The sequence below is a fragment of the Pongo pygmaeus genome, chromosome 23, assembly GCF_028885625.2.
Source record: "Pongo pygmaeus isolate AG05252 chromosome 23, NHGRI_mPonPyg2-v2.0_pri, whole genome shotgun sequence".
Taxonomy (NCBI): Eukaryota; Metazoa; Chordata; class Mammalia; order Primates; family Hominidae; genus Pongo; species Pongo pygmaeus.
The window spans coordinates 44,687,092-44,701,433 of record NC_085931.1 but is presented as its reverse complement, the minus strand read 5'-3'; the positions used below and the strand labels follow the sequence as shown (position 1 = coordinate 44,701,433).

Genomic DNA, 14,342 nt, shown 5'->3' with positions numbered 1-14,342 from the left:
GGAATTTTACCCTTCAGTGCTTTTCTGTGTGTAGACAGAGATTGGGCAGAGGTAGGTAGGGACCCTGTGTAGGTGGATTATCATCTTTTCCAGTCTTCGCTGATGAGTGTCGTGCCTTGCAACAGCAGTGCTCAGGGAATCAGGCTCAGTTGCAAGAGGCTCCCGGCAGCTGAGGGTACTGCCCAGAAGGATCACAGAGAACTCAATGATGGAATGTTCACAAAGCTTCTGGCCCTAAGAGAGCACTCAGTGAGCATGGGTTGCCTGTCCCGTTCCTGGAGTTGGGGCAGGGTGGGACATTTGAACGAGGCCTTTGTAGCCATACAGCAATCATCAGGCCAGGATTCTGGGGAGAAATCCCCAGTTTCCAGTAAGTTCCCCTGTCTGTACACCCGAGCTTGTACTAGGTCACAGCCCTGCAGGTACATGTATGCATCTTCAAGAACATTAGAGTGGAATTTGGAGGGATGACATAGCCTTCCATATTCCATTAGATTATTCCTTTGTTTTATACAGTCATTACAGTCTATAATAAAAGAAATGAGTCAATAAAATGGAGAATTAGACATGTGGTCATTCCTAAGATTTAAGATCTAGAAATTTGACAATTCAGCGCTTTAGTATCCCTCTGCTAAGACGCTTTAGTGGAAGCTCCACATTGAGGATAAAACTTAAACTCAGGCTGGTGCACAGATCCTTCCATGACTTGGCCTGAGCCTGCCTCCTCCAATTCATTTTTCTGATGTTCTTCCTTAACATTCTGGAAGACACACCTTAACACGTATATGTTAGTTTTCTGTTGCTACTATATCAAATCACCATAAACTTAGTGGCTTAAAATAATACAGATTTGCTCTTTTATAGTTCTGGAGGTCAGAAATCCAAAATCAGTCTCACTGGACTAAAGTCAGGGTGTTCACAGGGCTGTTTTCTTCTGGAAGCTCTGAGGGAGAATCCCATCCCCTTGCCCTTTTCAGCTTTTAGCAGCCACCTGCATCCCTTGGCTTGTGGTCCCATCCTCCATCTGCAAAATGAATGACACTACTTTCTGCTTCCATTATCAAACCAACATTCCCTCTGATGCCAACTCTTCCTGTATCTCTCTTATAAGGACCTTTGTGCGACTGTAGTCCCAGCTACTCGGGAGGCTGAGGCAAGAGAATGGCGTGAACCCTGGAGGCGGAGCTTGCAGTGAACCGAGATAGCACCACTGCACTCCAGCCTGGGCGAAAGAGCGAGACTCCATCTCACTAAAAAAGAAAAAAAAAGGACCTTTGTGGTTATATCAGGCCCAGCAGGATAATCTGGGATCATCTTCCACCTGTAGGTCTTTAATCATACCTACAAAGTCCTTTTTTGTTATGTAATGCAATACTCAAAAAATTCAGGAATTATCAAGTGGTAATCTTTGGGGGCGTTATTTAGCCTATCATAATGTATCTCTCTAGTCTTTTTTTCTTTACTTTTTTTTTTTTTTTTTTCACTTTAAGTTCTGGGATACATGTCCTAAACATGCAGGTTTGTTACATAGGTATACATGTGCCACAGTGGTTTGCTGCACCTGTCAGCCTGTCATCTGGGTTTTAAGCCCCACATGCATTAGGTATTTGTCCTAATGCTCTCCCTCCCCTTTTCCTCCACCCCACTGATAGGCCCCAGTGTGTGATGTTCCCCTCCTTGTGTCTGTACGTTCTCATTGTTCAACTCCCATTTATGAGTGAGAACATGCAATGTTTGGTTTTCTTTTCCTGTGTTAGTTTGTTGAGGATGATGGTTTTCAGCTTCATCAATGTCCCTGCAAAGGACATGAACTCATGCACTCTAGTCTTTGTACCTGGTGTTCGCACTTCCTGGAACACCTTTTCCTGCCTTCTTTGCCAGAGTAACTCCTAGTCACCCTTTAGAACGCCGTCTCAGGGTCTTCTGCTCTACAGGAAGACAACTTTGTACCTAATCTTTCTTCTGCTCTATTGTTCTGGCAATCTGCCCTTCTTCCTTGCTTATCTAATATCTTGAGCCTACACATCTAGTAACATTTACCTCACACTGTATTGTAGTTATAGGTTGATTTTTCTTGCCTCTGTAGTCCTTGGAGACAGGAGCTGCTGTAATCACCTTTTTGTCCCTACCACTCAGACCTGTGGCTGCATATGGTAGACACTAATTTGATGGATGCCCAGGAAAACAGGGACCACAGCAGGAACCTCATCTCACACCATAGAGGCATCCCAAGGAGAAGCCCTCTGTCCTGATTTCCACGTAGCCTTCCTTGTTGGCCTGGAATTACATTTCCTCCTAGAAACTGCAGTCCGTTGGGCTTCAGCTTGTCAAGGTCCCGTGTTTTCCTGTCCCTTCGGCTGTCTAATTCCCTGTTTGTTGGTCTGCTGTAGATTAGCCTAAGTAAAAGTGAATAGACAATTTCCTATTAACATTTATATTGCTTTTCTTTTCTATTTCTTGGCAAGACCCTGAAAACTAGGATGGCTGTGGAAAAATGTTCTTTCATCTAAATAATGTCCCTATTGGGGGCTAGATTCTGGCTTTTGGATGGGCCTTGGAGAATGGTAGGTGTGGTGGACACAGGAGCCCCAGGAAAATTTAAGGCACAGAGGTCAGTCCAGAAGCTGCAGATTACATTCAGCAAATGCATATTGAATGCCTACTATGTGTCTGCACCCATGCTGGGTCTTGGTACATATAATTCATATCTAGCATTTATTAAGCGGTTATTATGTGCCCAGTACATAATATGTGCCAAGCATTGTTCCTAGTGTTTTACCTTGACTTTTTGGAACAACCCTGTGAAATGCAGCCACAGTTAATGGAGGAGATGGCAGTGGAGCTGGCTCTTGCAGATGAGAAGGATTTGGACAGGTTTTTATGACAGAGGAGAGGAACACTCACACTAATGAACTAGCAAAATCGCAAGACACAAGTAGATTCAGACACCCATGAGCACAAGAGGCCGACACTCAAGTATCCCCTAAGAATCTGATTACTTCATTGTGCCCTCCCCTTTTGAGTTGTCACCATGGATTCCCCTTGCAGCAAGGACTGCCATGTTGCCTCCCTATATCCATTGTCCCTTTTCTGTTTAGGAACAGACTTCTGCTTGCATTCAGGAGAGCAAAGCAGCCAAAGAAATGACAGTGTCTCCCTGCCCCTGTGGCAGTTGGGCATGGCTATGGAACTTCAGGGAATCCACTTACAATCACTTTTGCTGTTGAGATGTGTCCCCGTTTTTGGCCTTCTCTTCCACTACTTTTAGCTGCCAGCCTACAACAAGGATGTTGATGCTCTAGCATGGTATTGGACACTGAGGGGCCTCAACCTAGAGCTGAGGATGGTAAAGCAGAATGATGGGATCCAGGGAAGTCAATGGCACTGTTAAATCACATTCCACGCTACACTACCAACCTCCTGACTTTCTGGATGTGAGACAGACATAAAAGTCCCTTTGGTTTAAGCCACTGTTATCAGGAATTTATTGTCATGCACTGCTGAGACTAATTGCAGTGGATGCACTGTTCTGTTTCCAGCAACCTCCTTTTCATCTGCAGAACTCCACGTTCCGCCTTCCCTTTATGAAAACTTTTGCCCCCAATTCCCGTTTTCCTTTCCATCTGTTGCCATTCTTCTGAAAACACCATCATGGACCCATCCAATCATGTATCCTGACAGCAACATAAAGGCATCATTTCCAAGCATCTTCACATACTCTCCCTGTAGCACCTGCGTTCCCCTCCAGGCCATCACCACTCTGAGTGTGATCCAGGTACAAAAAGTATCAGCATCACCTGGGAGCTGCTCAAAAAGACACAACTGCAGGCCCATCCCAAGATTATGAATCAGAGCCCGCAGTTTAACAAGATCCCAGGAAATCCATGTTCCTCTTACAGGGTGAGAAACACTGCTGTCAACATCTTTGTCCTCACTGCCAGCTGCTCACCTCAGACCATGGATGTGGAAATCCACTCTTCGGCTACACCCTCCTGTCCCTCCAGGTCTCTCATGCCTTGTCAACCTTTCCGACAAGCTTAAAAGGTACCTAAACTACTGCAGATTGCTACCCACTCTTCCCGGAACAAAATAATTACTTTCGCACTTCCCTGCTTTATTTAGTTTCGTTTTTCCCTCTACTCAGAATGTCCTTGAAGACCTCTGCCTACTTATGGGTTTCCTACTCACTTTTCAAGGCCAGTTCAGACACTGCCTTCAGGCCACCAGCATTTGGGGAAGAGGGACTGTGCCTCTCCATCAATAAGAGCACCACAGTGGGCTCTGAACAGCTTCTTCACCTATAAAATTCAGAGACGAAGTCCACCGGGACTCTTGGATCAGAATCAGTCCTCTATTTCCCTGAACAGAGCATGGTTCTGGCACCCCCGCCAGCCCTCATGTCATCCCATTTTGCATTTTATTTAGTGATTTTCACACATACCACTTTGGATTGTGAGGCAGCATTCAGCCTTCCACATAGTGCCTGGTACACAATTAATTCTCTGGACATTGTAGTTAAACTTCAGTGAGTGGTGACACATGAGTGGTCAAGTTGATGGTAGTTGGTACTGGGTGTTTTTCCTATAGCATCGATTCTCAAACTCCAGCATGCATCAGAATGACCTGGAAGGCTTGTTGGAACCCCTTCTTCTCCCCCAGTGTCCGAGTTAGCAGGTCTTGAGAGGCCTCAGAATGTGCATTTCTAACTACTGTCTAGGTGATGCGGCTGTTCCCAGGACAACCCTTTGAGAACCACTGTCCTTAAGGAATACATAGATTTGTTGCCTTTCCTGGAGGCAACAAATCTCATGCCCCTGTAGAGAAGGCAACAAATCTATGTACTCGTTAAGGACAGTGGTTACATTAGAACCTGCAATGTAAGTCAGTGGTTGCATCAGAACCTGCAGTGTAAATCAGTCTTGAAAATAGACATGGGAATTAAATACAGGGAAATTAGGTCAATGGATGAACCAATAGAGAAGTGTCTGGGGTCAAGAGTGCTTTGGAGTTTTGTTTTTCAATTTTTTTTTCAAACAAATTCACCTAACCTCAGATGCCACTGAGTGTAAGACATGGCATTGTTTTATGTAAAGCCAAGAAATCTTTTAATTAAATCATGGCACAATTTTTTTTTATCCCTTTGAATCTTTCTTTTATGCTTATTGAAAGAACTATTTTACACTTGGGTTTTTGTCATATTTTATTGCTATGCCTACACATAAAGGAAAGTATAGGCAAATATATTGGTTCAGATATTGCAAAAGCTTCTTTGCTTGGAATCTCACTCTTCAGAATCTGTTTTTCAACTCAGTGTCATCTCCTGCATCTGTCTACATCGTGCCGTCCTCTGCATCATCATGAGCATGCAGCATTTCTTATGAAAATCCTGTGAAGACGACACTTAACCCACTTTGCAGCTCTGTGGAGCTGGCCTCCTCCTGGCTCTGCTTCTAGGAATGTTGCTAAACACATCTGGTTCTCCATTTCTTTCTGCCTCTTCCCACAACCATTTGGTTCATAGCGGTTAAAAGAGTGACTCCCTTCATTGTCTCCGGGATTTTCACTGAAGCCTGTGACACCCATTCTGCAAAGAGGTGAAGGCACTAGTGGGAACAGCTGTGTTACCCCTGCTGTGTGGTCTCCAGTGATTGCTCAAACTTTCTCGACTTCAGAGATGTTAGAATGTGAAAAATAGTTTTTCTTAGAAACAGTAAAGCTTGTAAAATGCTCGCTACGTGCTGAGCACATGTTTTCACCATCATGGGTTTTCATATAACCAGTCTCAGTTCATATTTACAGTCGTTGTTCGAGGTCAGCTTTGGGAGGTCAGCCTACAGAGGAGGACCCCGTGTCTCTGTCAAACTTGTAGGCAGGCATTCATTCACTCTTGAAAGATTTATGGAGTTCGAGCTATGTGCCAGTCACCAGGGGATACTCATTGAAGAAATAGGTATATAAGATTGAGTCATTTAAGTGTTATGGGGAAGAAAGTAAGTCAGGGGAGCAGGGTGTTAGGGAAAGCTTTTTGAGCAGACACTAGAGTGAAGTCAGGGTGCACAGCACACAAATATCGAGAGGATGCAGATTCCATCCAGTGGACATTGCAAGTGTGAAGGTCCCGTGGCAGGAGTGTGCTTGTCTTGTTGGAAGATCAGCAAGGAAGCCAGCTGGGCTGGATGAGTGGAAGTTCAGTAAATGGCCCTACCTGGGATGTAGCTGAGCTGAAATGTCCATCCAAATCTTTGAGTTCTAAGCTAAGGGTTTGTTGGCTGGGCGCAGTGGCTCATGTTTATAATCCCATCACTTTGGGAGGCTAAGGTGGGCAGATTGCTTGAGGCTAGGAGTTCAAGCCCAGCCTGGCCAACATGGTGAAATCCCATCTCTACAAAAAGAATACAAAAATTAGCCGAGCGTGGTGTTGTGCTCCTATACTCTCAGCTACTCGGGGGGCTGAGGCAAGAGAATCACTTGAAACTTGGATACAGAGGTTGCAGTGAGCAGAGATCGCACCACTGCACTCCAGCCTGGGTGACTGAGTGAGGCTAAGGCGGGCAGATTGCTTGAGGCTAGGAGTTCAAGACCCGCCTGGCCAACATGGTGAAATCCCATCTCTACAAAAAAATACGAAAATTAGCCGAGTGTGGTGGCGTGCTCCTGTACTCTCAGCTACTCAGGGGCCTGAGGCAAGAGAATCGCTTGAACCTCGGAGACAGAGGTTGCAGTGAGCAGAGATCACAGCACTGCACTCCAGCCTGGGTGACAGAGTGAGTGAGACTCCATCTTAAAAAATAAATAAGATAAGCGTCTGTCCATAAGCAATAAATTGTGAGAAGCCACTGCAGATTACATCCTTTTCTGTTTACTGCGGTGAGTTGAATCTTTTAAGAAACAAATGTCTTGATTAATTCAGCCCCAGTAGCAAGGAAAATATGCTTATTGCTGTCACCGTTGTGCTGCCTAAGAAACACCCACAGTGTCTCATTCCTGAGCAGTGGTTTAACTCACCCAGGCAAAGATAACCACACATGTAGGGTGAAAAGGATGTGACAGAGAAATACAAACATTTCATTCCCAGTGTGTGTTCTCAAAATAGAATGTGGGACTTTCAACTCTTTTTTCTTTGAAGAACGTTGTTGAGAGAAAGACTCCGCAGCGCACTGCAGAAGAAAGAACAGAGATCTGAGTTTTGATCCCAGCTCTGCCAGTAATTAGCTGTGGGACTATAACCATTAGAGTTCAGTTACAGACAAGAGGATGCATGAGCTTCAACAGAAAAAGATGTATTTCCTTTTTTTTTTTTTTTTTGAGACAGAGTCTAGCTCTGTCGCCAGGCTGGAGTGCAGTGTTGGTCAGGATGGTCTCAATCTCCTGACCTCGTGATCCACCCGCCTTGGGCCCCCAAAGTGCTGGGATTGTAGGCATGAGCCACTGCGCCCAGCCAATGTATTGCCATTCTTTTTTTTTTTTTCTTTTATTATTATTATTATTATTATTATACTTTAGGTTTTATGGTACGTGTGTGATACATATGTATTGCCATTCTTAAGTACCTTGAAGAATCCTAAGAGAGGCTAGAGGCACAGGCGAGAGCCATATCGAACCAGACCACCAAGGAAACTGTGGTTAAGAAGCCACGGGGCGGCTGCTCCCTTATGGACCCTGCTGTATCTGCTGAGATCTGTGTGAGCAGGACAAGAACCATACTTTTTGATACTTGAGAAGTTTGGGACTGGACTCAGAGCTCTAACGACAGCTGCCTCAAAAGGAAAATAACATCCCTTGCTCGTGCTTGCCAGAAAACAGCAGAAGCAGGCCCAAGAGCATCCTCTACTTCCTGGCGTTCATTTTTGCCTCTGTCATGTCACACAGGTGTGTCTGCTTGGTGGAAACTGGGTTTCACAACAGAGTCCAAGATGTAAAGAAGTTTGGAAAACGTCTAATGTGGCTTTTGATATATGTAAGGGAAATATTTAAGGCAATCCTATTGTAAATGAGAGAGGATAAAGGGATACAATGGGAGTTAAGTGTGCTGCAGGTCACTCGAACTGGTAAAATGTCAGCCCCAGTAGACTTTGATAAATTATGCATATGTAATGTAATACCTAGAGCAACCGTTCAAAAAGCTATACAAAGAGATGCATTAAAAACCACCATAGGTAAATTACAATGGAATTCTAAAAAATGTTCAAGTAACTCACAGGAAGCAGGAAAAACCACAATGAGATGCCATTTCAAACCCACCAGCGTGGCTAAAATTAAAATAAAACAAAACTAACAACATCAGATGTTGGTAAGAATGTGTTGCAGCTGTATCTCTCACACATTACTGGTGGGAATATAAATGGTTCATCCCCTTTAAAGAAAGGTCTAGTGATTTCCTATAAAACTGAATAGATAGGCCTGTAATCCTAGCACTTTGGGAGGCCGAGGGTGGCGGATTGCTTGAGGTCAGGAGCTCGAGACCAGCCAGGCCTACGTAGCAAAACCTTGTCTTTACTAAAAATACAAAAAATTAGCTGGGCGTGGTGGCAAGTGCCTGTAGTCCTAGCTACTCAGGAGGCTGAGGCGGGAGAATTGCTTGAAACCAGGAGGCGGAGGTTGCATTGAGCCAAGATTGCCACTGCACTCCAGCCTAGGCAACAGAGTGAGACTCTGTCTCAAGAAAAAACAAAAACAAAAACAAAACAGAAAGAAAAATACTGAATAGGTGTCTACCCTCTGACCCTTCAGTTGCAGTTGTAGTTATTGCTGGACTATGAAACTGTTATTGCAAAAACAGCCCAGGTATTCATCACTGAGAGAATAGATAAATAATTTTTGTTCTGTTAATATTATGGTATGCCACTCACCAAGCAGTAAGTAAAAACAGATTAGCAATACATGAAACAACTTGAATGAATTGCAAAAACTTGATGTTATGAGACAAAGCTTACCCAAAGAATATATACTTCAGGATTCCTAATAGATTGAGTTTGGGGACAGGAAGAACCAATCTATAACTAAGCTTAATCAAGAAGGGATTGCCTATGGCGGGAGGATGCAGATACTGTCAGAGAAGGAGCTTGAGGGAACTTCCTCATCACTCCAGAACTTTCTGCATCTTGAAAAGTGTTTGGGTTACATAGGAGTATGCATTGTCAAAATTTTTCCAGTGTATTGTGCATTTCATTGTATGTAACTTTTACCTTGAAGGGGGGGAAAAACCCATAAACATTATTGAATCCTGGTTAATGATATACATATTAAAATGCCTAGGAAGTAATGTGCTGCTGACTGTCTTACTGTTTTGAAATGCATTAAAAAACCAAAGATGTGTTGATGGATGGATAGAAGGATAAATATGATAAAAGCAAATATGATAAGAGGGTCATGGTACATCGCAGGTGCAGCTATATATATGTTCATTGTAGAATTCATTCAACTTTACTGTGTGTTTGGAATTTTTCATAATAAAATATTAGGGAAAAATCTGAAAATAAAATCATAGGATGTGTGATACCTTCCTTCATCTGCATCAGGTGGCAGTTGTTTGTTAAGAAAATCACGGCCGGGTATCCCAGCACTGGGAGGCCAAGGTGGATGGATCACTTGAGGTCAGGAATTTGAGACCAGCCTGGTCAACATGGTGAAACCCTGTCTCTACTAAAAATAGAAAAATTAGCAGGGTATGGTGGCGTGAGCCTGTAATCCTAGCTACTCGGGAGGCTGAGGCACAAGAATCACTTGAACCTGGGAGGCAGAGGTTGCAGTGAGCTGAGGTCTTGCTACTGCACTCCAGCCTGGGAGACAGAGCTCAAAAAAAAAAAAAAAAAAAGAAAGAAAAAATTGCTGCAGCTATCTGATCATTGCTTTATGGGACAAGGGTGATTTTTGCTGAATTGAATAGAGAGTACACAAAATTAAAATCTTAGGAGACTGAAATAACTGGGATTGGGGATGTAGCCTGGATATAGTATTCACTAAAGATGCTCAGTAAGCACTTAATTAATTTATTTCTTTTACTTTGTAAAGATAAGCCCAAAGGTTCATTCTCTAATCTCATCCTTGCTCATGCCCCCAAAGTCAGTGCTGGCATGCAAACACGACCACTAGTCATCTCTTAGATAAGGTTCAATGCAAACATTTATAGTTGGAAGAGACTAGGGGGCTACCTGATCCTATTTTTTTCATTCTCCCTACTCCCTCCCTTCCCCCTCCTATCTCTCCCCCCGCCCCCACCCCATGTATGTGTGTGTGTGTGTGAATTTACCTATATCAATTTGGTCATGGACAACTCTTAGCTGAATTTGTAGGTAATAGTAGTGGCCAAAAAGTTGAAGATGGTAGAACCTCAAACTAGAACTTCACTAACAAATTGTGATGAAAAAAAAATTATTCCACCAGATTCTGCCACACAAAGAGACATTTATTGATCAAGCATTCATTAGTAGGCGCACAGTGATTCAACCAACAATAAAGATATGTCTCTACCCTCTGTCCTTTCAGATGCTCTGACCACTCTCTTACAGAAAGGTTCACTAGAGGCAGGTGTGACACTGTGACAGGGACCATTGCTGTCACCCTCATAGTTGGCATTAGGCAAACCGAATTTCTCCTAAGCAGCAGCTGGAAACACAATAGCTATGGATCAACCCTTAGACAGCATCGCTAAGAATGTTGATGTCAGCCTCTCTAGATTTCCTTCTGTGTTATGAAAAGGTGGGGAGTATCTCTAATATACTGTAGCCAGTCCACGTTGTTGGTAGCACTTCATCTTACCAATGAGAACTCTTTCCTAACATCTAACATGTCATTTGACAAGCTGCTAATGTCACCAGGAAAAACTGATTCCAGAATTCACTACTTCCAAGACTGGTAACAGAGGGAGCCACCTCAGGACTGTATTGGGCCTCAAATACTGTGAGCAGGTACAGCTCCTTCCTCCAGGGTGGGTCCCTGAGTAAAATGGTCACTGGCTACACCTGGGTTGCACTGCAACCTAAGACTTATCATATAAAGTCTACCATGACACACAGGCACACCCTACAGCGTGCTTCTGGGTTGAGGTTTTCTTTTCTTTTTTCTCTCTCTCTCTCTCTTTTTTTTTAATAGAGATAGAATCTCGCCCTGTTGCCCAGGCTGGAGTGCAATGGTGTAATCTTGGCTCACTGCAACTTCCACCTCCGGGGTTCAAGTGATTCTCCTGTCTCAGCCTCATGAGCAGCTGGGACCACAGGCGTGTGCCACCATGCCCAGGCAACCTTCTGCATCTTTAGTAAAGATGGGGTTTCACCATGTTGGCCAGGCTGGTCTCCAACTCCTGACCTCGTGATCCGCCCGCCTCGGCCTCCCAAAGGCTGGGATCACAGGCGTGAGCCATCGTGTCCAGCCATGGGTTGAGGTTTACATTAGTAGAATGACTCTTGTTTGTTTGTTTTAATTTGGTAAATTATATATAACACAATGAGAGTTCTTTCCTAATATCTCCCTACCTTCCCTCCCTCCCTCCCTCTTTTTAATTTTCTTTTTCATTTCAGTTGCTTTAAGGTTACAGATGGTTTTTGGCTATAAAAATGAATTGTGTAGTGGTTAAGTCTGAGATTTTAGTGGACTTGTCACCCAAGTAGTGTACGTTGTACCCAGCAGGTAGTTTTTTTGGCTCTCACTCCCTCCCAGCCTTCCCGCTTCTGAGTCTCCGGTGTCCATTGTACCGCTCTTTCTGCCTTTGTGAACCATAGTTTAGCTCTCACTTGTAAGTGAAAACGTGTGGTATTTGGTTTTCTGTTCTTATGTCAATTTGCTTAGGATAGTGGCCTCCAGCTCCATCGAGATTGCTACAGAGGAGGTGATTTCATTCTTTTTTATGGCTGCATAGTATTCCATGGTGTATATGCACCACATTTTCTTTATCTAGTCCACTGTTGATGGACATTTAGGTTGGTTCCATGTCTTTGCTATTGTGAATAGTGCTGCAGTGAACATATGTGTGCATGTGTCTTTATAATAGAATGATGTCTGTTCTTTTGGGTATATACTCAGGAACAGGATTGCAGGTTTGAATGGTAGTTCTCTGCCTTTTTTTTTTAATACCTAAACTTCATAAAAAGTACATATGTCATATTTTTGGAATGATGTTTACATACAGAGAATTTATACTTACATTGTAAAAATTGATACAGTACTTTTAGCAAAATGAGGTGTGTGATAAATATTGAGTTACAGAACTGATAAAACTGGTAGAATGTCAGAATGATATATACACGTTTTGAAAACCTTAAGCATCAGCAAGAGGATAATGAGGGTCTAAAATGGTGCCATTGGCCGAGTGCGGTGGCTCACGCCTGTAATCCCAGCACTGTGGGAGGCCATGGTGGGCGGATCACCTGAGGTCAGGAGTTCATGACCAGCCTGGCCAACATGGTGAAACCCCATCTCTACTAAAACTACAAAAATTAGCCGGGTGTGATGACTGGTGCCTGTACTCCCATCTACTCAGGAGGCTGAGGCAGGAGAATCACTTGAACCCGGGAGGTGGAGGTTGCAGTGAGCCAAGATTGTGCCATTGCACTCCAGCCTGGGTGACAGAGCAAAACTCCATCTCAAAAAATAAAAATAAAAATAAAATAAATAAATAAATGTTGCTGTTATTGGGGAAGGCCGTGTTACTGCATGCATAGCCCCTGTTGGCTGATGGCTGCATGAATAGTTTTGTGATCAGGAAGCAGTGTTTTAAGCATTTTGCATCCTAACAAGAGAAGTTGTCATTTACATACAACTATCTAATGGTATTTTCTTTTCCATTTTGGACATTGATTGGAAAGGGAAGTGGGCAGTTTGCTTAGCATACAATAAATTTTAATTTTTAATTATGATTTATAATTTTAATTATAATTTGTCGTACTTAAAATAATAGGAGATTGGTTCCATGGTAGCCTTTTGGCACAAAACATTTTATTTTCAGAAACAAATCAGTGACATAATGAGGGAGATGCTTTTCTCTAAGGTCTATTCAAGATACTGTAACCCTCTTCACTTAGGAGAAAAGAAATATGGGGGTAGAGGGAGGAAGAGAACTGCTCTCCTAGAGTCCAGGGAGCTGCCTAGAGAAGACGGGAGGCCACCCCTCCTAGGCCAAGGCTGCTCTGAGTTCCACATGGGTCTTCCATTGTCTTACTGTGAGACCCATTGAAGGATCTGACCCAGACAGTAGGAGGAGGCTAATTGTTAAGTGGAGTAATGGCCTTTGCAAATGCTTATTAGAAATCAGCCATGATGGTCCAGGACATGCTGGGAATCTTAGATTAATGGGGCTTAGCAGATTTTTATGTCTGAACCTGTGTAGAGATGTATGGATGTGAGCAGAGAGGCATGCGTTTTGCTTGCTGACTGACTTGTTTCCTGCCCCATGAGGAGCAATATTCCAGTCTTGAGCTTGCATAGTTTCTTACGGCGCAGTCAATATTTGCTGGTGAGAAATGAGCCCACTGGTACTGGTGCATCTGATCCTCTGCGTGCTTATTCTCTCTGTGATCAATGTCGTGTGCATGGCTTGTGGTGTTAGGGCAGCAACAAATCTATTTTTAATTCCCTCCTCCTTCCCATCTTTTAGAAATGGGTGAAACCATTTCTCCTGACCAGTAAGCCTCTTCTCCTCCTCCCTCCCTCCCTCTCTCCTCCCTCCCTCAAAATGTCAATTGGATTAACATTTTGCAGTTGTGGCTGCCTCCACATCTGCTAACAGAGCATGGCTGGACTTTGGAAAACAGTTGCCCAGAGCCATTCTGGGGTTTCTATATTTATTTCTTTCAATGACATCCATAGCAAATTTGCACTGCTCTCAAGCCAAAGGATGATTTGTTCCACGGGCTGCCCAGTCAACCTGGGGTCCCCCTGGAGATGAGGACTTGGGGTCTGGTGCCCCGCCAGCTCTGGTGTAGGTTCCTGAGCTAGGAAATAACTGGCAGGCTTGTTGTGGAGGCGCCATGGCAGGGTCCACATGAGCGCCTGCTCTGTGTTGTGGCACTAGTTCAGTGGTACTGGATGAGACCAGGAGGATGATGGATGGAGCCATGGAAAGGTGTGGGTGGAGGGATGGACAGGCATGTAGGCAGAACAGCAAGAAGGTGCCAGCCTGCAACATCGAGTGCCAGCCTCATTAGCTAGCGGGGCCCCTAATGTCAGATGGAGACGGCCCCCAAGCCAGCCTCCACCTTGGCTGCCTTTGTCAACGGGGCCTCAGGATTTCTCTTACCATTCCTCTTTTTTTTCTTTTTCTTCTCTTCTCTGGTCTCTTTGCCTTCTCACTCTGTCTGCCCTCACCCTACAGGGAAAGGTCCTTCTCCCTTTCTTTTCTTCCCTGTTTT

General features: G+C 44.0%; 1 protein-coding gene across 3 annotated transcripts in view; it reads left to right on the top strand.

The window, feature by feature from the left end:
- LARGE1 (LARGE xylosyl- and glucuronyltransferase 1) overlaps nt 1-14,342 on the top strand; it is a 657,275-nt gene that overhangs the window by 218,269 nt on the left and 424,664 nt on the right. The gene's annotated exons all lie outside the window — the stretch shown is intronic.